Source organism: Heterocephalus glaber, unplaced genomic scaffold (genome assembly GCF_053883595.1).
Source record: "Heterocephalus glaber isolate CG9 unplaced genomic scaffold, H.glaber_assembly_v1.0 deba00001586, whole genome shotgun sequence".
Taxonomy (NCBI): Eukaryota; Metazoa; Chordata; class Mammalia; order Rodentia; family Bathyergidae; genus Heterocephalus; species Heterocephalus glaber.
Window position 1 is genome coordinate 16,083,784 of NW_028258364.1, and position 23,777 is coordinate 16,107,560.

Genomic DNA, 23,777 nt, shown 5'->3' on the forward strand with positions numbered 1-23,777 from the left:
TCCCACTATTTAATGGTATTACACTGGTGATTAAGATTCAGTACATGAATTTGGGGGAGGCATATTCTGATTATTGTATTATTATGACTTTGTATTATTTATTTTATTATATATAATATATTATAGATTTTATTATTATTTATTTTACTATTCTGATTATTTATTATTTTACCCAGAAAACTAATGAAAATATCTACACAACTTTGAGCATCACTGGTCAAAGTACTAAGGACTTTTGCCACATATGTAATTAATTAAAAACTTCCCTGTTTTGTACGCCCCGAGGATCTATTATATCATTGAAATACTTATTGTAGCTTTTTTTCTGGATTTATTAAAAATCAGAATATAAAATAAAGCTGATTTGAATTATTCACACTTGCATATGATGGTAATGAGGGCTGTTTGGAGAAGAAATTGTTTATAGAATTTATTAGGACTTCACTACTGGGAACAAATTACAATGACCTGTGTTTATCATGGCTCAGAGTTCCATGAGAGTATATGCAGCCTGTGGCATATTTTCAAATCATTTTATGCCCTAAGGTCTTCACAAATCACCATACAAGAAGTACTCCATTAACCCTTTTCTTAAGTAGCAAATGTTATAAAAGCTTATACATTATATTTACTTTTAAAAGTAAAGTGGTTTAACTTTTTGAACACCCAATTTGTTTAGCTTAGATACATGTTAGCTTCTAGTACGGCTAAAAATAAAAAATCCACGCTTAATTTAACAGGATAATGTCAAGAGGTCTAAGAAAAAAAAGAAAGCAATTGAGAGATGAGGAAAAAATTTATATGTATTTCGATGCATCTCAAATTATAACTTTATGGTCCATAAACATGGCACTATTCTGAGTGATTTGTTTTAGAGAAAATGCAAAATCAAAGTTAAAATATATTATATTCTTTTGTTATTGATTTTTCTTGTTCTTACCAAGGATTAAACCCAGGGCCTTCACACTGAGCTGTATTCTCTCAGCCCTTTTATTATTTTACTTTTATTTTGATACAGGATTTCACTAAGTCACCAAGTCATCCAAACTGGCCTCAAACTTGCAAGCTTCCTGCCACAGCCTCCCTGAGTGCTGAAATTGTAAGCATTACCACCACACCTAGAAAATTTAAGTTCTTCCTTAGCAAGGAAAGAAATTCAAGAAGTTATAAAGCAATAGTTGAAATATCTTATTAGATGAAGAAATCAAGTTAATCCTAGACAATAGGCAGCACCAATTAAAATCTAAAACAGAAAGCAAGAAAAGTATTTTCAGTTTCTGTAAGTCACAGTGTTATTATAAGGAATATGTGAAGAGCTTAACAAAAAGAATGAATCCAATAGAAATATAATTAAGGTTAAACACTATTAAAATATAGAAAAGACTGCAAACAGATGGCTAGATAAAGAAAATGTGGTATTTACGTACAATGAATTGATATTCAACTTTTAAGAAGAGGGAAATCTTAGTATTGCAACAATGTAAATGGACCTGGACACATTATGGGAAGTGAAATGAGCCAAACTCAGAAGAACAAATACTACATTTTACCATTTACACAAGGGATCTAACATAGTCAAACTCAAAGAAGAGGAATGGAATGTGGTTACTAGGGGCTGGCAAGAGGTAATATTGGGAAGGATTAATCAAAGGGTATGAAATTTTAGTTGTACAAGATGGATAATCCCTAGAGATCTGCTGGGCTGCATAGTGCCTACTGCTAACAATTCTGTGTCTTGCATGTAAAGCTTTGTTCTTATGGTACATCTTGTGTTATCAGAAAGTGTTATCATCACTAATGACAACAAGGAAAGATTTGGAAGGGCTTTGTACGTCTACTACACAGACTGTGGTGATGGTTCCATGGACGTGCTTAACTCCAAACTCATCAAGATATACACATTAAATATGTTCAGAATAGTGTATGTCAATTATCCTTCAATGCAATGCTTTGAATATGTATGTACAAGATCATACACCCACGCAATGTGAATGAGTATTGAAAGAAACAATAATTCAGTAATAAAATACTGCCAATAGTGAAAAAATCCATTACTGTTTATCAGATGTATAGCATCCAGTGAAAATAACAGGGTGAAAATTGCTTTTATACACTATTATGTGTTAGAAACTAGAGAGTAATATTCCAAATACATATATTTCCTTCCACCTGAATGCTCTCAGGAGATTCGACAGTGCTCACACCTCCTAGGGACATGAAATGTCAACAGAGTATAAATATGTGCATGGGGTCAACCTGAACAGGAGATAAAAGGGGAAGACTTGGAGTTACTGGATTATAGTAGTAGAAAAGAGTAGATCTTTTTGATATCCATTACAAGGTTCAGCTGAGGTCCCTAAAACAAAGGACAAATTAACTAATTTAGTCCACATATATTTTATGTGACATGGGAGGTTCAAACAAAGAAGCAAAATCTATACTTTTATGCATTTCATTTTGATGAAAATGGGTGTCATTGGAAAATGTTTGGACAGAAAGTGATATGAAATGATAAAAGCTCTAGGAAACACCAATGTTTGCTTGGTGAGAATCTTCTCTGTACCTCTGTGTCTTCATTTGGTGGGCATTCCTTTTCTACTATATAGAAAAAACAGTTTTGGATGTGAGGGTTTCATAATCAACTTCAAGGGAGTGTCAGCTATTGTTTATGTTCTGCTTCACAAGAAGAAATAGAGGCAGGCTTTGTTGTTTGGTTCTGTTGTTTTCTCTAATACTGCAGTGCCATAATTTAGAGTTGTGTAATATGAACCATATTATAATATAAAGGAGAAATGTCACTCAAATTTGGCCTTTTACCTGGCCATTGCTGAGTAGCTGTGTGTCTGACTACAGCAGTCAAATCAGAAGAAAGTCAGAATCAGGAATACAACTGAATGAAAGGTCTCTGTGTGTGTTGCTTCATGGAGAGAACACTTTGAATACATTAACCTAGTTGCAAAGATTCTAGAGAAAAAAATGGTTTTTATAACTATGAAAGATAGGATCTGTGTAATTTCACACATCAAATCTATTACACACATTAACAAATATGAAAATTGTCACATCAGTCTTACAGGAAAAGAAAAAACTAAAAGCCCCTGTAGAAACAGATCAATTTCAACCACAAACTAGTGCTATTATCTTTGAAAGTCTCTTTTGGCACATGAAGAAGGGTGTAATCAAGATCATCTTATTGGAAGTGTCATCATAGTTGGGTCATATTCAATTGCCTTGGTTAGCACAAAATTATTTTATCAATTATTATTATTTTATTCACACATATTTTTGGAGTACCGCACACAAATTTGATAGATGTATACAATGTGTACGGATCAAGTCAGCATTTAAAATGACTGTCCCTATTAGCAATGTGTGATAAACTCTAAGGTTTCACATTTCCTAACACATTGTTCATACTGAACTTTTAATCAGCTCCATTCTGGGAGTTATACTATGATTTTACATTGTGGTATTTAGTTTTCATTTCCCTGATTGTTAATCAAGTTGCACAAGTGGAATGAAAGTGATTATTAGTTAAAAGTTTAAGTTGCTATTTACAAATGAACAGCATAAATTCACGCTAGTATACAGTACCCTTAAGTTTTTGTTTTGAAAATTAAAATTGAAACTTTAATATCTTTCAGAAAACTAGGCTTCTTTATTAACTAAAAATTATTTTTCTCATTGTTCTTGAGGAAAATCTATAGAACTTTAGAGGAGCACACTTATTTAAGAATAACACTAAAGGCACTGTATAAGACAATAAAGACATTAATGACACTTCATTATTCTCATGATATTATTTGCTTTTAAATTTAATGGCTTATACCCCCTCGCCCCTTTTTGACAGCATAAGGAAATTAGTTGGGTTTCCAGGCACAATTAGCAGTAAGTCCTTCATTTTCATTCTGTTGAAGACTAAAGGACAAATCAGTGATAAGAGAATCAAGCATTTGGCTAGTCAGCTAAGATTCTTGTCTAGGAGTAATTTATCATGGAAATGGTGCCTGCTTTTTTATAAAGCAAATTTGAAAACAGCTTTCTGCATGATTGAAGCCTTTGTCAGTAGCTCACTCCAGCATATGACAAATACTACTTTTCTCTATAAGATAATAGAAAAGTAGTGTTGTAAACTTTTGAAGTGGTATAATTAATTGAATCTATGTATCTGTACATTTTTCCAAATCCTTGCTTGTCTTTTTAGCATTTAATATGCATCCTGGATTCACATCCTAGGTAAAGATTAAAAGAATGTAAAATGAATCATTTTTTTCTAAAAACATAGTTTGAGAAGTCAAATCTGCAAATTGTGTATGTTTCTATTTTCTTTCCTTTCATTCTATGACTTCTTTAAGGCAATAATATAATGACATTCAATGGCAGTGTTTGCACTAGAAAATTTTTGTCTTTTGAAAAATACAGAAAATGTGGATATAATTACTTGCATGACACCAGATAGCTGAATACTTAAAACATACATTTATTTATTATTTTTTAATATTTGGTATCATGTAAGCATCCAAAGTTTTGTACCAAAATACATAATTCATAGATTTTTACACTGTAGCAAATATTAAAAAATATGAGATATATGATGTTTATCCTGAAGGTTAAAGCATGTCAAAAGCCTTGGGTCTGTCAAAAAATATGGCAATTTTTTAACACATACTAGAGCAAACATTATTTTTAATTAGCACAGCTTATTTATTAGTCTTTCCAATATTATTTTAATCATACTAGGAATGATACTGTAATGTTATCATTATAAAAAGTGCTTCATAATTTTTTTTGTTTATCTGTTCTCAAAATACTTGAACTCTTTATTTTAGCTAGTTAAGGACTAATATTTTAGTTCGCATGTTTTTTAGAAGTGTAAAAAGATAATTGTTAGATTCATATATTATAAAAATATGTTTGAATTTTAAAAAAAATCCAGTATTCACTTCTGTGGTTTGAATGTGTCCTTCAAAATTTCATGTGTTTGGGCCAGGGATATAGCTCAGTGGTTCTGGCACCTTCCTTGCAGGCACAAGGTCCCAAGTTCTATCACCAGTACCAAAAAAGAAAGAAAGAATAAAAAAAATTCATGTGTTGGAAACTTGGTCCTCAATATAGCAATTTTAAGAGGTGAGACTTCTGAAATGTGACTGGCTCTGCCTCCCAGAAGTGGCTTTGTTATAAAATCGAGCTCTCTCTGGGTAGCCTGCATCTCTCCCATGATGCCATCTGTCAGGTACAATGAAGAAAGAAGGCCTGCAGCAGATGCCAACACTGTCCTCCTAAGACTTCCAGCTTCCAGAACTATGAGCTAAATCAACTTCTTTTCTTTATATTAGCCAATATGTGGTATTCTGTTATAGCAACAGAAAATGGAGTAAGGCAGCATTTAAATTAGAAATATGAAGTACGAATTAGGCTACTGATGATCATATTTTTTGTGTGTGCTTGTTATGAAAAATGTCCACTGTTTCCTCATGACACGGTCTTCAATCAAAATCACAATATCCAAGGGAAAAACGACCCTGTGATTTCTTAAAGTAATCAAGTCCTCTTCTGATCTTAATCATCCATCGATTGTTGAACCTAATTTCTCGGTCATGTATTGAAGAAGAATATTCTATTTCCAGTAGCACTCCATGATTCCTGAATGACTCTATTATTTCTTCCAGGCTACTACTTTGCTGTACTGCCCCAAACCCTTCATCCAGAGAGGTGAGAAGATGAACCATTTTTTACTTTACATGGTTTCTTAATAAGCATCTCACAAAATCAAAGCAAGTTATATAGCTGATGAGTGTGTCTAATGTAAGGGTCTTCTATCCAAACTTCTGTGACTGTCTCATTAAGGTATTCTTTAAAAAGTGGCTCATAATCAAAATCTGTTGCATTCTCTTCTATATTAATTTATTTTAAATTAAATTTAAATTAAATTATTTATTTTCCATCTTCTTTTACTTTATCCAAGTATTTCTTTATGTCTTCCACTCTAGCTCTATCCACATAATGAGTAATTTTTTCTCTGAGATAACATCTCTTAGTATGATCCTGGGTGCCTATCCAAACCTGCATGAGCAGATCAATTCCTTCTTGTTAACTCACTAGGGCTTGGTGGTACCAGCACTCCAAATCTAGTTCCACCACCTGCTTCAGCACAGTGCTTGCAGTTCTGTTATTGGGATCCTCCCCAACCTTGGACTTGGCCAAAATTAAAACAATTCCCCTCCACCTTGGCCCCAGTTAATGTGAGTTTAATTCACATTTTAATGTTCTTGCTTTCAACTCTAAGATATTTCACAAATAATTGTTAAAATAATAAAAGTATATTAAGTAAAAGAAATCTCAAGATACAGATATATATATATTGACAATGATGCAGTCTAGCTGTCTATTTGCTGTATTGTGATCTTCTCTGACCAACATAATTGGCCCCAGTAGTTCCTTTCTCCTGTGTCCCTTTGATTTGGTCCCCCTTAGGTATTGGTGTCTTCCTGCTGATCTATTTGCATAGTGTGCTATTTCTGGATGCCGCTATCTAAGACCATGTATCACAAAAGTTATTGTTGGTTCCACTGCAATGTCAACTTTTGGGAATGATTTACAGGCTAGGAAGCCCTTAAGCTGTCACAAAAACTTCCTGAAAGAAAATTAAATGTAGAATAGTAGCAGTGAGTGCTACTATGGGCTTAACAAATCCCCATTGCAGTATTAAATGAAACTTCTGTACCTCCATAGATTTTAAGTGGTGGAGATATACACAGAGAACATAGTGCTCCTTGTTAATGTCCTTCCATAAGTTTAAAACATTCACAAATTGTAAAATATTTGGTCATTTTCCATTAACAGATAAATAACGCTAATTATTTCCCTTAACTTACTGGACAGGAAAACTTGGTGCTTTGTATGGAAAATTTATTGGATGATCTATGCTATTATCCCCAGAAAATTTTAATCTAATATTATTTGTTCCACAGTCATTATGCATTTATTATGTTCAAAGCATTCAGGTTACTCCTACAAACATGGATTTTTAGGGAGAAATGTATGTGACCAAAGAATCAGGGGTCGTACTTTTTGCTATGCATTAATGGATGTAATATTCTAACATGCAGAAATGGGAATCCAAACCACTTGTGGCATTGGATTTTATTGATAGCATGGTATTATTTGATCTGTAGGGAATCCATGCAGTTGCAACAGGGTATCCATTCCTGAAAAGAAACATCATGTGTGTATTTATATTTGTTTGTCTTCTGTGAGGCATGCATGTGAGAAACATCAAAAGAATAAGCAAAGAAAACTTCCTTTGGTCTGGAGCCAGTTGTAGGTATATCGTTTTTGCAGTTGGAATAAAACTAATTCCAGAGACACTGCTGAGAAGGTAAGTTGAAGATGTGTAAAGCCTTGGGGCAGAAAAGCAGTGTAGGTACTTTAAAACACTCATTAATTAGCTTATCCACCCAATTCCCAGAAGGAAATTTACTATATATCAGACCAGGGATGATTCTTCAGTTTAACTGCTGAGCATCAGCAACTGCTGTTTCCATCACTCTTGTAGCAGAGCCTGATAAGCAGTGAAGCTGAATATTGTGGACAGTGTAATATTCAGTTCACCTTTTTCGCCCTTTGCCTCAGGGTAATGAGCATACTTTGCTCAACATGAACTTTAGCAGATTTGGGAAGAATTCACCTTAGGGAATTTATAACTGTAAATACAGTCAAGGGATCTCTGATTACAAATAATTCACACTTCCAATATTTGCCAATACCCAACAAACTATATTGATGCTTGATTTTGGTGCTCCTTAGGGCACCATATGCATTGTTAATAAGTTAATATTGTCAACTTCTCATTCTAAGGTAACTTGAATATAACAAAATCAGAGTGTTTCTGTGTGTGTGTTTAATGTCACAATTCAACAATCTGGATTTGTTTCTTTTACTTCGCTTTTTTGGGTTAGTTTTTGAAATGGAGATCTCAATATGTTTCCCAGTGTGGTTTTGAACTCAAGCTCTTCCTGCCTCAGCCTCCCAAGTAGCCGGGAGTACAGGTACATGTCCCAGGTCACCTGGTTACAGCCATGATACTAACAGATATTATTGGAAGTTTTCATCACTTCCTGCCAAACACACACACAAACCAGACATACACCATAGCTCTTCACTACTGAGAATACTCAAGTAAATCATCCAGATTCCCCTTCTTCAGGTGCTGGGAAGAGACTTCACTATTGATAGCTCACACCTGAGAGCTCCTCCCTCTCTAAGGTTAGGAATAGCAAACTGCCTTATTTAAGATTGCTACTCCTTACCCTTCTACTCTATGGCTTGTATTTAACAGATATTGCCTTCAGGTTTACCAAGTCCCCCTCTCGTATTTCAGTTTTGGAGTGGGATCCAGCTCACACTCACATCTCAGTTTACATTCAATTACCCCTCTCCACAGTTTCCCTTTCCTTACTCCTCATGACTACTGGCCCTCAATTTCTCCTCCAAGAAATGTTCTAAATATAATACAAATTTCAGTTTCAAATTCTCTTTCCTCAGTGTTACATTTAGATCTAGATACCCACCCCCACTCTCCTGTGCTCAACGATGAGGCTTTTGGAAGGTGATTAAATCATCGGGACACTATACTCGTTAGTAGTTGAATCTACTGATAAATCCATAGCTAAAAGTGCTGTCAAAGATGTAGCCTGGTCAGAAGAGGTGAGTCGCTGGGGTTGTGAACTCAAATGGCCTATTTCCCTTTCTGGTTCCTCCCTTTTCTGTTGCTAAAGGTGTGATGATAATGTGAGCAGTTTCCTCTGCAAACCCTTCCACCATCGTATTTCTGCCTTGGAGACAATGTATCATGGACTAAAAATGTGAGCCAAAATAAACTTCTCTTTTAAGATGTGGGCGATCAGTATTGTGCCCCCACCATGAAAAAGTAAGTAAAAAATCAAGGAATCCAATTTATATAAATGATTGCAAATATAAAGACTTTTTTTTTTTTTTTGGCAGTACCAAGGATTGAACTCAGGACCTTGCACTTGTGAGGCAGGCGCAGTGCCACTGAGCTAAACCCCTAGGCCGACTTGTTTTTAACAATGGCAGAGGAAAAAGACAGATCCAAGTTATCTTGTATTCTGCCTACTTTGTGACTGTTAAATTACTTCACTGAAACCATAGCTTTATTTTGAGGGTAGAAAGTAACATCTGGAATGTGACATTGAAGGGTTTCTTGAAGCTTGAAATGTACTGTAGCTGATATTTTCCCTCAGATAGAAAATGAGTTAATAAGTCCAGCTTACCTAAAAATCACACCAAAGTAAAACAAAAAAATCACACTTTTGCTTTTTTTTATTCATTAAGTTTATTGGTACTTTTAGGTTTTATTTTTAAAGAATATTTATACTTACACTTTCTCTGGTTGAGAAACTACATAGGATGCCTTACAGAAATAATACATAATACAGAAATACGTAGTCTCTGGTAACTAGGCATGTATTTTCTCTCAAGGAGTTAGTTGTTATGGTTTGGGTCCAGATGTCTGCCAAAAGCCTTGTGTGGTCACAGGTGGGGCTTTTGCAGAGGTGGCTGAATCTACAGTGTGTGATGCTGGGATTAAGTGTGTGTGATTATTAAATCAGTCCGCTGATTGGTTTGCCACCGCCCTAATTCTGATAGCCTGGATACAAAATAAGGTACAGAAAGAGGCTTGTCTTATCCCTTGCTTGTTTTGCTACCTTCTACCTGCCATGAACTGTTTCTACTCTGTGACGCCTGTCTGCCATACCACCCTACCTTGGAACCAGCTGATTATGGACTGAAACCTCTACAAACTGTTGGCTAAATAAACCTTTTTTTTTTTAATTTTAGGTGTCAGGTATTTAGTCTGGGCAATGAAGAAAGTAACTAAGACAGCAGTTGTTATCTCTTTTGTCATGAAGATCACCAGGACATAGGAAAACTTGTCTCAAAAACCCTATACATGACCATGCATAATTGGCTTCCAAAAATTTAATAGCCATGTGACTTGGGACTTATTGAAGGATTAATAAACTGATGATATTCGTTGTTCCCCAGAAGACTATTTAGTTGCCCTATTTTCTCAATTTTGTTACCTGGTGAGGGTTGTATGAAGGTTTTGTACCTTCCCTTTGATTAAGTTTTCCAAATATTGTTTCTAATTTCTCTATGAAAACTATTAAAATGTGCACATTTGTAGATTGCTTAAGAATATGAACTTTGAAATCAGGCATCATTTGCATTCCATTTATGTCATTTACTAAATTCTAGTTAACATAAATTCACTGAAAATTCTTAGATCCCATATGTTCATCTATATATTAAAAATAATGGTATGACCTGGTAGCAAAGGTTGACACTGGATTTAATTGCATAACTTATTCAAAGCACATAGCTTAAATTTGTCATAGAGCCAGCACTAAAAAAGTCAACTACAATAATAATAAAATGATTATTAACTTTATCAGTTTGCTGAAAGTTTTAAATCATTTTTATTATTTCTCTAAAGTTTAATTACACTGCATTATTTCCTCTACCAAAGGTAACATTTAAAGATGGCATAAAGCATCTTTAGTGAACTTAACTACTTGAAAATTATGGACTTCTTTTCCTAGGTCTCCTTTATTCTGTCCTTCATGCCCTCAGGCCTGCTATGCTTTTTCTTCCTTCTCCTTTTTCCACTGTCTCTGCTATGAGACTATGCTTTTAAATGCACTCAATAATCCATTTACACCTAGTCATGCAAGTTCAATGTGTTATCTGTTACAAACATATTAGACTGGAAAACATATCTTTAGAGGCTGAAGACAGTTTTATCTTGGTAAAAAGTTTTAATCAGGTCTGCCTTGGTCAAATTGTAGGCAAATAGGATTATACATTCATCTGAAATAGTCAAATCACAACAGGAAACAATTTTAGCCCATGAATGAACTGTGTCACTGACATTACAGCAAGCAAAATGAGTAAAAAGCACATATACTTCTTCATGAGCATAAGCTCAGTTAGGTTTTTACATTTACATCCCCAAGTTCTTCAAAAAGCATTCATTTTCAAAAATCTATTTCATTATACAGAATGAAGTCTATTATTTACAAAACTCCTGGAAAAAAGAAAATTTTATTGGCACTCACTCAAGTTTGAATATTCTGTGTCGTTAAATTCTGTAAATTTCAAATGCACAAATATGTTATTTATTTGAACTATGTGGAGATTGTGAAGATATACATATATTTTTTCAGGTGATAGCTATAAAGTGCAGCTAAATTAGATCATAACATGTATTAAAACAAAAGCAAAGAAAACTTAAAACTCCTATGAAGATTACAGACTGACTTCCAATTCTGTGGTAAGTGAATTCTTATAACTGTCCAAATATAATAGATCTATGAATGATGTACAATATTTTATTGGCCTTGACAGACATCATATATTGTCAAGTTGACACTGAGTAAATGTCACTTCATTTTTCTCTGGTCTAAATGTACATTGATTCAGAGTGGTAACACACAATAACAAACAAAAGTTGAATATTTCTTAATAAATTTGCCATGATAGACATTAATTTTATAATATGATAGCTTTTGGGGAAAAAAAGCCAAAAAAGTGATTACAAATAACTATTTCCAATGGCCATTTTGTATCTCTTACTGATACTGACATTTGCACTGTGAAATAAATGATATAAATATTTTCATTGATACATTTATCAAATTTCAAGTACATTAAATCTTTAAAATGTATTTGGCCTTGAATGGTATTGATGAAAAATGAATGTATATATTAGTCCAAATTGCATACATAATTCACAGGCAAAATGAAAGTAAATAGAAAAGAGTAAAGGAAAGAAAAAAAGCATTGAGAATCTCAATGAATATAATAGACTATAGATAAGCAACCAGTATTTTTTCAGATGTTGTCCATAAATATATTTGCTACTTATTCTTACAGTAAGCATTCCTGACAGTTATTTAGCCCTGTTATGTAGCACTAAGTTTTGAGAAGGAATAGGAGACAAGATCCCTGTCATTAAAATCTCTTTTGGATGTTGGGGATTTAGCTCAGTGGTGCTACCGCCTGCCTCGCAAGCTCAAGGTCCCGAGTTTGATCCTCAGTACCAAAAAAAAAATCTGTTTTTGATAGATGAAGATAATAGAATACACACATGAGATAGTAAGATATTTTTAAAGTTGGACTTTGATTAATACAAAATATAAAATACTGATTGTGAGAATTAAAAGGCAGGCAATCCAATAACGGCTGAAACAGAAAAGTACATCAAGGAGATAAAAATTAGTTGAATCTATCAGTTTATAAAAATATTGATTTTTAAATTTATTTTGAAGAGGAGAGTGAAATTCAGACTTGCATTTAATTTGAAATGTAGTTCAAAATTTAGATTAAAATTAAGCTTTCAGAAACAGTCTTGGTAAGAATTTCTATGTATTTGTTATATATTTCAATGAGAACTCCTTTTTGAATCATGCCTAATTTTGAAAATATGTTTTTATATTTCATTTCTGAGGTCTTTTGAAATGAAGAGGAGAGTGGATATTATGACTATGACTCAGCAGTGACAGATTTGTTTTGAAATGAAAATAGTGATGAACAAAAGCTCCTCAGATAATTTAATGTTTGTGCATGAAGCTTCATTCTAATCATTCTTTGACTTTAAAACGTGTCCAGCTAAAAATACTTTGACAGCCATTTTCATAATTTTAGATCTATTTGCACTCTGAAGCAGCATTTGATTAAACCAAATAATTTTCATTAAATTTTGTTACTTTTAAAAAATACCCGCCAAGGTGTGAAACACTACACATGCTTCAGGATGTTAACCTTGATATTTTCCTTGAAAGACTCAGTGAATATTCAAACATACACCATGAAAATTGTTTCCTCCTAAAGAACATAAAAAGCAGTCATTAGCTTCATACTTTCTGTTATAATTACCTTTGTGCCTGAACAATATTAATTCTATTTGATCTACTTTTAAATAAAATTTCTAAATAGAAACAACAAAACATTAATATTTATTGTTTTATTTAATCTTTTATGTAAGTTTATCTCATATATTGCTTATATGATAGGTGCTCTAAGGAAAAAGAGATATGTGTGGTTAAAATTTTATTGAGCATACACTGAATCAACAGTTCTTATTTCAAATGCACTTTTTAGCATAGCCAGATAAATCAACAGAAAATGCCTGAAGGAAAATAAAATTATCTTATTACAATATTTCCAAATTTGAAATATAAAAATTTAAAACATAAAACACCTGATTCATTCTGATATCACCATGAACTTTTCAACACTGATAGCAATCTATGCACATTTAAACTTGCTAATGTTTAAAATAAATTTACATACAAGTTTACATATAAGTTATTTCACTTTATGTTTTGTTGGCTTATCTTTAAAATATACATGCAAATATATATATTTGTATATCATATAAAAGAATGAGATTTAATTCACTATCAGTTCTCAATAAATTAAGTATGAAAACTAGAATCTATCAGAGTAAAAGAGACCATTTCTTCTGAAAAGCTGAAAATCGTTTTATATGATCAAATTGCTGAATTGAAGAATAGGATGAAGAATTCAGGAAAAGACCTACTTATCAGCAATCTAGTATTTAAATAGAATGGATGTGAACTAGAGGAATTATATTTCTTTTTTAGAAAAAATAAGTAAAAAGGCAATGAAAGAGAAAACACTCCATGAATGTACACATTTCAAAGTCTGGGGAGATTGAGATTGGAGATAATGAGATACTTTAAAATATTCTAAGGGAAATTAGTAGTATAATTGAAAAAACACATATATTATTTTTGAAACAATGGGATAAGTAATTGGGGAATTATTCGAACTTTCTAGTTCTTATTTATCTATCTTCCATTTTTGCCTTTATTTGTATATATTTGAAAGATTTTGCTGTATCTTTTTTTAATTTTGTGAGACTATATTTTGTCTATGTCTTGCACTCTGACTACTATGAAGACAATGATATACTGAGTACTAGTTTTATTCTCTTATTATTTTGTTATGAAATTTTGTTTCACTTTTCACTAAAAATAGATAAATATAAGTAAATTTTTTACATTATTTATCGCTACATTTTAGGTATACAATACAGTTACATTCATCATTGTGATCTTGTACCTTTACATGATGTACCTTAGTTCTTATTTTTTCACCATTCCCCTGCCCTCCCTTCACCCTCTCTGCTCTTCCCTATTTAAAAAGACTTTGTTTTCATTTTTTTCTTTTTCTCATATTTTTTCTTTTCCCTTCTTCCCTTTCCTCAACCCCTCACACTTCCCCTACTCCTTTAGACCTCTTCTTCCTATTTCACAATATCAATTATACATTTTGATCCTTACTTACACTTTTAGTTTTTCACCCCAGAGAAACTATTCAGTGTTTACACATGTGTGTCCATCAACTGGAGACTGGATAAAGAAGATGTGTTTTTTTTTGTTTTTTTGTTTTTATGAAATGGAGTACTACTCAGCCATAAAGAACGAGAAAATGGAGACATTTATAGCTAAGTGGATGCACATTGAGGCCATAAGTAAATTTTAAGAGTCTTATTTTATGTTTCCTTTCAAAATTTCAATAATACTGTTACACATGACAGATTCAGAAAATGTCCAAAGACAGATACATACTACAGTATAGCTCAGAGCACAAATCCTAAGTAGTAAGTTAGGCAAGTGGTTAGGGTATTGTTCTAGGAATGAAAACAAAAAAAAAAATTTGAAAATTTAATTCTTGGAAGTCAGGTATATAATGTGTAAGTCACTGAAATTTTAAAGTTTTTTTTTTTAAATGAAGGATAGCTTGTCCTTTCTGGAGAATTAATACATTAACCTGTAGGTTTTTCTTTAGTATATTTATTTATTAATTTTATTTGACTTAAGTATGTAACTTGTCCAGTCAAGCTCAAGGTATCCTAATCATTTTATTCTCTATCCTCTCATCAAAAAATACTAATGAAATATAAAAGAATTGGAAAATAAGTTTATTTTTATAATTTTATATTTCAAAGCTCAAAGTATATGTTCACATTTTAAAAACCAAAACAAAGCTTTTAATGCTAAAGTTTGTTAGTAAGTATAACTAAATATGTATTTGGCTTTGTTTTATTCCTAAGGTGACACTTAAATTGACTATACAGGTATATATAAAGATGATAAATATTGTATATAGAGAGATAAGTATATAAGACAAATATAAGCAACAACATAGACCTGTTTGTTTTTAATTGTTTTTTTCCTGTGAAATATTGTCTATTAAAATCTTTCATTTTGGACCTGAAAATTAGGCATATGATCATAAAATCCAAATATTTGTGTTTACCTCATCTTCTCTACCTCTTCATTTTCATCTTTTAATTAGGTTAATATTCATCTTAAATATACTTATATTTATTTTACAAATGATATATGCAATATATGACAAGTAACAGCCAATTTGGAATGTATATATTGCAAAGTGTCTATATAAAATGTTAACACCTTCAGTGAACATACTGACAATATAATATGAAATTTTAATAATATTGATCATTCTGATTTATTAAAAATATTGAAGATTGGTGTCTTTGATAGACACCTTAATTCTGACAATAGGTTTTTGTCCCGGCCCGCGGGTAAGTCAACGGAGACCCTAGAGGGGGAGCGAGGATGAGAGGGGACAGGGGACACGAGAGATGGAGACAAGACAGGTTTCTGATCAAGTCTCGTTTATTGCAGAAGCTGTTACAACATATATACCGTAGGGCTAGAGGGGAGGAGCAAGAGGAGGGTACTGGGGCTACTTCCTTGTTGCCGGGTAGATTTGCAGCAGGCCCGGATATGTCCGTAAAAGGCACTCAAGAGTTCTAGCGGGGGGGCAAGGCCCCCCACAGGTCCTCCCTTTAAAATTATAATTTTAGAAAGGCGTCAGGAGAGCCAAGCCTGCGGGGGCTGAGCCTGTCTTGGGTCAGAGCAACACACGTGTCTGCACCGTGCACCTTACCCGTCATCGGTTAACCAGAGAATCAAGGCTCTGGCACCTGTCTTAGGCGGCACACGAGGGCTCTCTCATTGCATGGCACGCTTGCTCAGTTGCCCGTCATTGGCTTGCCAGCCCACTCACCAGGTGGGGCGAGAACACTTCGCCACGGCAAGGACCTAATCGATGGTCCGACATTCGTCCTGGTCAGCCATTGCCAATCTATTATAGTAGACCTGTATGGGCGCTGTTTTTATTGCCTCTATCTGGGCTCTAAGAAAGGCCATGATTTTGTTATAAAGTACGGGCCCTAAAGAAATGAGCAAGAGTAGACCCAATAAGGGTCCCAGCAAAGGGAGGAGATAAGGGAGGAAACCATTGAGGCCAGTCCAGAGGGGATTTTGAGTGAATTTTTGTCGTCATCTGTTTAAATCTTCCTGAAGTTCGCGAATTTTTCCCCTGACGATCCCAGATTTGTTGGCATAAAAACAGCAATGTTCATTTAAGGCTAGACTGTGAATAAGAGAGTTAAGCTACCCTGATTAAGCTTTTGAAGATAACCAATGTGGACATGCTACAATAACATATTCAGAACTTAACCAATATGAACGTTTTGTAACAACATATTTAGTGCTTAAATATCAAGGACAACCAATACAATCAATTTATAACATATTTAGATAATATTCATTGTGATATGTCTCCCATAAGATTATATAATATAAAATTTACTAGGGGGTCCCTTTAATGAATTAAGACCAGAATAATCATTCTCTGGGTGGCCACTTCTATATTCATCAAAGGGAGTTCCCATCTATAATCGTTTTGACAAACAATTAAGAATATATATCTTTTTATTTTATAACTGTTAATTGTAATTTGATTGTTGCGTGTGGGTAACAATGCACGTCACTTTCATAAAATAAATTTCAGTGGTACTTTGATCAATTAACAACCTGGGAAGAAAAGCATGTCTTTAGTTTAATAATATTATCTATAAGTCAATTTAACAATAGGCGAATATCCTTTGAAGAGGAAGGAACATATTGAGCTCAACTGTACAAACACAAACAACAGACAATAGACAAACATATAAGACAGTGTGTAAAATTAGGGTGCACCCAAATATAACTAGCCAAATTGAATTATACTATACTCTTGATGATTATTAGATTGTAATTGTAGGTACCATTGTTAACTGGTTAAGATTGGACAATGTCAGGTCATCGGCATCATCAGCACACCTATCAACTTGTTTTACTAGGCGTTCTGGGAGCCACCTGGCTGACTTCATTTCCTTGGAGTAAATACACACCGATCCTCAGCCCCAGATAAGTACAGGATCCGGCCCGTGCCATGAGTGGTCCAGGGGGTCTTTCCACATCACCGAGGCAAATTGTCGTTGCGTCTCTGGTTGCCAGAAACGATTGGCTGCAGATAAACCTTTGGCATCCAAATTTAAGAAGTTAAGAATAAATAGTGCATGTGATATCAGATTTCTAGGAGACCCCTTAGTAGGATACCATTCCCCCTTTTTTATTTTGTCTAAAGTAATTTTAAGTGTGAGATTAGCCCTTTCTATAATGCCTTGTCCCTGTGGATTATATGGGATTCCCGTTATATGTGTTATTGTAAATTGTTTGTAAAATTTGGAGAAGCCAGAGCTGATATAGCCAGGACCATTATCTGTTTTAATTTGTTGTGGGCAGCCAAGCACTGAGAAGGCAGTGAGGAGATGAGCAATGACGTGTTTAGTAGCTTCCCCAGATTGCAGGGTGGCAAATATGAATCCACTATATGTATTAATGTTGACATGTATATATTTAAGATTTCCAAATTTAGGGTAATGTGTGATGTCCATTTGCCATAGGGCATTTGGAATCAAGCCACGAGGATTAACTCCCAGATGAGGTGTAGGAAGGTGCAGAGTGCACGTAGGGCAGGCCTTAACAATTTGTCTAGCTTGTTCTCTAGTAAGCTTATACATAAGGCGAAGCGTGTGAGCATTAAGATGATGGAATTGGTGTGCCTTCTGTGCTTGGTCAATCGGACTGGGGGCATCAGTATTTATTGAATAGGCAAAAGCCTGAGGTCTTGTGGCTAGGTCTGCTAAGCGGTTGCCCTCTGCAAGTGGGCCGGGTAGGTTAGAGTGGGCTCGAAGGTGCCCAATGAAAAAGGATTTGGATCGTTTTCTGATTAGATCTTGTAATTGGAGGAAAAGACCACCAGTCTGAGAGGCAAGTTTGATCAGTCCACATGTTTCTAATAAGGGAACAGATTGGGCAATGTAAGCACTGTCAGTAAAGAGATTAAAAGCTCAGGCAGGAAATGCGGTAAAGACCGCTATGACTGCCTGGAGCTCGGTTAACTGGGCCGAAGAGTGGGCGGTTTGGAACTGGACAATGTTATCATCCCACACATAGGCAGCCATTCCAGTGGAAGAACCGTCTGTAAAAACGGGTAGAGCCTCTGGCAGAGGAAAGCAAGAAGTGATCTTCGGGAAAATGAAGTCATGTCTGTTGGCAAAGTCAATAAGTTTGCTGGGAGGATAGTGGTTGTCCAATAACCCTGAATAAGAAGCAAGAGCAATTGGGCAGGAATCGGTGGTTTGTATAAGCCAATCGACCTGGTCCTTAGGGTAGGGTTGGATAATGACATCAGGTTCTTTTCCAAAGTACATCTTTCCATGGTCTCTGCCCAAGATAACTAGGTCTGCAACTGCAACATAATAGGGGTAAAAGACCCGCTTAGGGGAAACTGGGAGATGAACCCACAAAAGGGGAGCGGTTTGCCAAAAGACAGCAGTGGGAGAGAGGGAGGTTTTGCAGATGATATACTGTAAAGGAGAGTTATAATCCATAAAATTAATTGTTTGATTTTGAATGGCTTGTTCCACTGTACTGATGGCTTTGCGCCCCTCGGCAGTGAGCTGTCGAGGTGAAGTAGGGTGGTTATCACCTTGTAGGGTATCATAGAGAGGCTTCAGGTCATGTTTAGTGAGCTTTAAATAGGGCATAAGCCAATTAATGTCTCCTAGCAATTTTTGGAAGTCATTTAAAGTCTTAAGACCGTCCAGTCGCAAGGTAAGCTTTTGGGAGGAAATGTGACGTCCCTTCATCTGAAATCCAAGGTAGTTATAAGGGTCTTTTAGTTGAACCTTATCAGGGGCAATCTGGAGGCCATGAGATTCAAGTGCCCGTCGAAGGTCAGCATAACAAGCTAAAACCTCACTTCCTAATTGCCCCGCTACAAGGATATCATCCATGTAATGGATAATATACATTTGAGGCCAATTGTCTCGGGTGGATTGGAGTGCCGCGGCTACAAATGACTGGCACAGGGTGGGACTATTGGCCATGCCTTGGGGCAGAACCAGCCACTGAAAGCGCTGCATTGGGGTACAGAAATTGGTCGCTGGAAGGCTAAATGCGAAGCGTTTTTGATCAGCAGGATGTAAGGGAATGGTGAAAAAGCAATCCTTTAAATCAATAATAATCTTGTAATACCCAAGGGGAATGGCTACCGGCGAAGGGAGACCAGGTTGTAAAGCTCCCATGAGTACCATGGTTTTATTAACTGCTCTAAGATCTTGTAAGAGTCTCCATTTTTCCGACCGTTTTTTAATGACAAAAATGGGAGTATTCCAAGGGGAGTGGCTAGGAATAATATGGCCAGCATGAAGCTGTTCCTGCACCAACTGTTGAGCTGCTGACAATTTCTCCTTAGAGAGGGGCCACTGATCGACCCACACTGGATCATCTGAGAGCCAGGTAATCTTTTCAGCATGGGCCGCAGGAGTGTCAATGGCCCCTATGGAAAATGGCCTAGCCCTGCCCGAGGGGGCCGAGGGACAGGCTCAATGGGGTGAGTAAGGTTTGTAGGGTGTTTCCCCAGTCCCGTTCCTGGAATGTACCCATTTTTAAACATCTGCATAGTGACAATTTCATTGGGGCTGGAAATAATTATCCCCATTTGTGATAGTAAGTCTCTTCCCCATAGATTAATAGGTAACCCTGAAATGATATAAGGTTGAATGGTGCCCTGATTACCATCTTGGTCTCTCCAGGTCAGATCTTTGGCACTTTGTTTAGGATTTTCACTCTGACCTATACCCCCGAGATGGGTGAGGGTGTCTTTTAATGGCCATGCCTGAGGCCAATCCTCTCCCTTTATGATAGTTACATCGGCACCAGTGTCAACCAGCCCAGAAAATTGTCTCCCATCTAACCACAAGGTCACGAGAGGCTTTTGTGCTGAAAGTATCTCTGACCAGTAAACATCAGATGAGCCGAATCCCTGGCTGCCTCGGGCGTTGTTTAGAGCCTTATTAGAGGTAGAGAGAAGGGGAAGGAGTAGCAATTGAGCAAATCTTTGGCCTGATTGAATGGTATTAATAACTTTGGGAGAAGAAACCATAACTTTAATTTCCCCAGAGTAGTCATTATCTATCACTCCTGGGTAAACCAACAGCCCATTTATGGTACTACTGCTTCGGCCTATTACGAGGCCAAAAGTCTCTCTAGGTAAGGGTCCAAAGACTCCTGTGGCGAGGGCCTGGACTCCCATTTCTGGGGTCAATACTGTGTGGGTGGTGGCACTGAGGTCCAATCCGGCACTTCCTTTTGTGGCTCTGATGAGGTCTGAAATGGATTGCTGTTTATTGGAGCAAAATTGAGCGCCCCGTAAATTTGTTTGGAGTTGGGGGCCTGGGGCTGGCCCCCTTTCCCGTTTCCCGAATTCGAATCCTTAAGAGGGGGAAGGGGTCGGCCCTGGGCATCAGTTTTGGATCGGCACTCACTCGCCCAATGCCTCCCCCGATTACATCGGGGGCAGGGCCCGGGGGGCGGAGCATTGGGGCCCTGCATTTTAGTGGTCGGGCATTCTCTAGCAAAATGGCCGGTGGCCCCACACCGGAAACACTTATTGCCGACGTGGCGTTGCAAAAATTGTTTGACTGTGAAGCCTTGCATGGCGGCCGCCATGGCAAGGCCCTGTTGGTAGGCGGCCCCAATCTCAGAACAAAGGCGAATGTAGCCGGAAAGGTCAGTTTTCTTTTTATAGGGGCGGATAGCGGCCTGACAGGCGGCATTGGCGTTCTCAAAAGCAAGCTGTTTAACAAAATCTGTCCCTGTCTCCGCGCTCCCAAAAATCCGGCCTGCCGCTGTGAGAAGGCGGTGGACAAAGTCCGCAAATGGCTCGTCTGGGCCCTGCCGAATGTTAGTGAGGGAGGCACTCACGTCTCCTTTGGAGGGGAGCTTTTTCCAGGCCCTAGTGGCGGCGGTCTGAATCTGGGCATATAACCCCGCATCAAATTGTATTTGTTGATCGTTGGCGGCGTAGGCCCCCTCCCCAAGGAGCATGTCAAGCACCCATCCATTCCCCACCTGAGCATTGCGCCTAGCAGTTTCTCGGCAATTTTTAACATATTTAGATTTCCATAATAAATAATCACCTCCTGTAAGGGTGGCGCGGGCCAGAGTCTGCCAATCAATTGGGGTGAGCCAATTTTCTGCCACCGATTCTAAAATAGCCATGGTGTAAGGTGCAGTGGCCCCATATTGAGCTGCAGCCGTTTTAAATTTTTTAATGACCTTAAAATCAAAACCACTGTGGTGTCTTCACGCCTGTCTCTGTGCGTCAGTAGTTTTAGTTACGGGAAAGGCTTCCGCATTTTTAAGTTTCAGGGATACTCCCGACCCGGATGGCACCCTAGGGGCCGCCCCTCTAACGGGGGGTCGTGGCTTAAGTTTGTCTTCTCTACGGACATTTTTATGGGCTTTGCCTGTTCTTAAGCCTTCAAGCTGGGTAATAAGTTCTTGGTGTTCCTTTTCTAACCTTATCTGTTCTTTTAGAAATTCTATTTTGTCCCGGAGTTCCTTTTGGGGATCAACAACAGGACATGCCAGAGTGGGAGTGTCGGGGCCTGAAGAGATATAAGGAGGGGGATATCCGGAGTCGCCCCACAATGCTCCCCCCGCGGGCTCCTCCGACCCGGAGCCCTCTTGGGGCGGATCTGGGGGCAGAGGCGGGCCACGATAGGCTTGAAGGGAGGGATATAGGGGCGGAACCTTCCGCGAGGGTGGGGCTGTCCTAGAGGCGGTGGCGGAAAGCAAGGAAGCAGGGGTTCGGGAGGCCCTGCCCTACAGGGCTTGGCAGGGTTCGTGGCCGTTTGGGGTTGGTCCGAAGGGACGTCATGTCCGTCGGGGGCGGGATCGTCGTCACTGTCAAAGGACATCAAGTCCTCTTCTTTGTCTGACAAAGAAGTCGTGGTCTCAACGGGCCTGGGCCCCGGCGCCATATTGGCCCGGGAGACTGCGTCAGAATCACTGGCGGGTGTCAGCCCCTTACCATCTCGGAGAGCTACCTCCCCAGCCTGTATAGCCTGCGCCACCAGTGGATCCCTCGCTTTATGAGAAATAATATCATTAATCAAATTCCAATATGAGAACGCCGCAATAGGGACCTTCCCGGGTCCGCAAGTGGCATAATAATCCTGGAGAGCTTCCCCCACCTTTTTCCATCTCTGTTCGTCAATGGTTCCCTCAGCAGGGAACCAGGGACAGAGATCTTTAATATAATCAAAAAATCTTAACAACTGTTTGACTGTAACCTTTACCCCTCGTGCCTGTAATGTCTTCTTGAGACCTTGCACAAACAATTCGTGCTGACTAATGCCCTGTCCCATAATCGCTGCTCAACTTACCGAGGTGCAAAAAGACGGCAGGTCCACGTCAATTGCAAGCCTCTCCCGTGTCGAGTGTGCTCTTTGTTCCTCAATCTTAATCTTAGGGCCCCTGAGCAGCGTCCTTCACTGGATCCCCCGTTCTCTGGCCGCACGTTGGGCGCCACTTGTCCCGGCCCGCGGGTAAGTCAACGGAGACCCTAGAGGGGGAGCGAGGATGAGAGGGGACAGGGGACATGAGAGATGGAGACAAGACAGGTTTCTGATCAAGTCTCGTTTATTGCAGAAGCTGTTACAACATATATACCGTAGGGCTAGAGGGGAGGAGCAAGAGGAGGGTACTGGGGCTACTTCCTTGTTGCCGGGTAGATTTGCAGCAGGCCCGGATATGTCCGTAAAAGGCACTCAAGAGTTCTAGCGGGGGGGCAAGGCCCCCCACAGGTTTTATTTGTAATTATAAATATATTTTCAGATTGATTATTCCTTCCATCTCAGAGACATGCTAAGAATGATGCTATGTAAATCTGAGACATCTTTTCCAAAATCTGCATAAAGCAGTGAAACCATTTTAATATAAAGGGAAAAGAAAATTTAAGGTAAATTTGGAAAATTAGGCTTAAGCAAAATCAAACAATTTGCTACCCAGAAGAATTTCTTGCATAGAGTATTTAATGTTTAAATACTATGTGTTTTCATGGGTTATAGGCCCTGGGGATGGGTCCTTAGGTTCTTGTGCACATGGAATAAAGAATTGGACATACCACATGGCAGCTAGGAAATAGTGGCAATATTTGTTAAAGTGAAATGACAGAGGACCTAGGGTTTAAATATCTCCCCTGCCTTAAGGTGCCTCCCATTGGCATCCTCCAGAGCCTGAATGACAATACCATTGACAAAGCGCTGAGTCACTGGACTACATCTATTGAGCATGTGGTTTCTAATAATTCACTCTATAACTGTATCTATAAGATTAGTCCATATGCATGAACTTTCAACGAGCTTCAGGCGAGGAAAGGTTATTCTAGGGGACACAGGGAATTCTAGTGTGCTTGTTTCATGATTTGGAATGTTTGGAGTTTTCCTCCTA

General features: G+C 37.4%; 1 long non-coding RNA gene and 1 pseudogene across 1 annotated transcript; both read right to left on the bottom strand.

Annotated features, from left to right (window-relative positions):
• Window positions 1-5,426: 5,426 nt before the first annotated feature.
• LOC101699490 (MIT domain-containing protein 1-like) lies at window positions 5,427-8,080 on the bottom strand (annotated as a pseudogene).
• Window positions 8,081-15,740: 7,660 nt separating this feature from the next.
• LOC147823423 (uncharacterized) lies at window positions 15,741-23,126 on the bottom strand. Its single transcript, XR_015443918.1, has 2 exons — window positions 22,712-23,126; window positions 15,741-17,451 (listed from the first exon to the last, which is right to left on the bottom strand). It is a non-coding gene; the product is annotated as an uncharacterized LOC147823423 (long non-coding RNA).
• Between the last annotated feature and the right edge of the window lie 651 nt (window positions 23,127-23,777).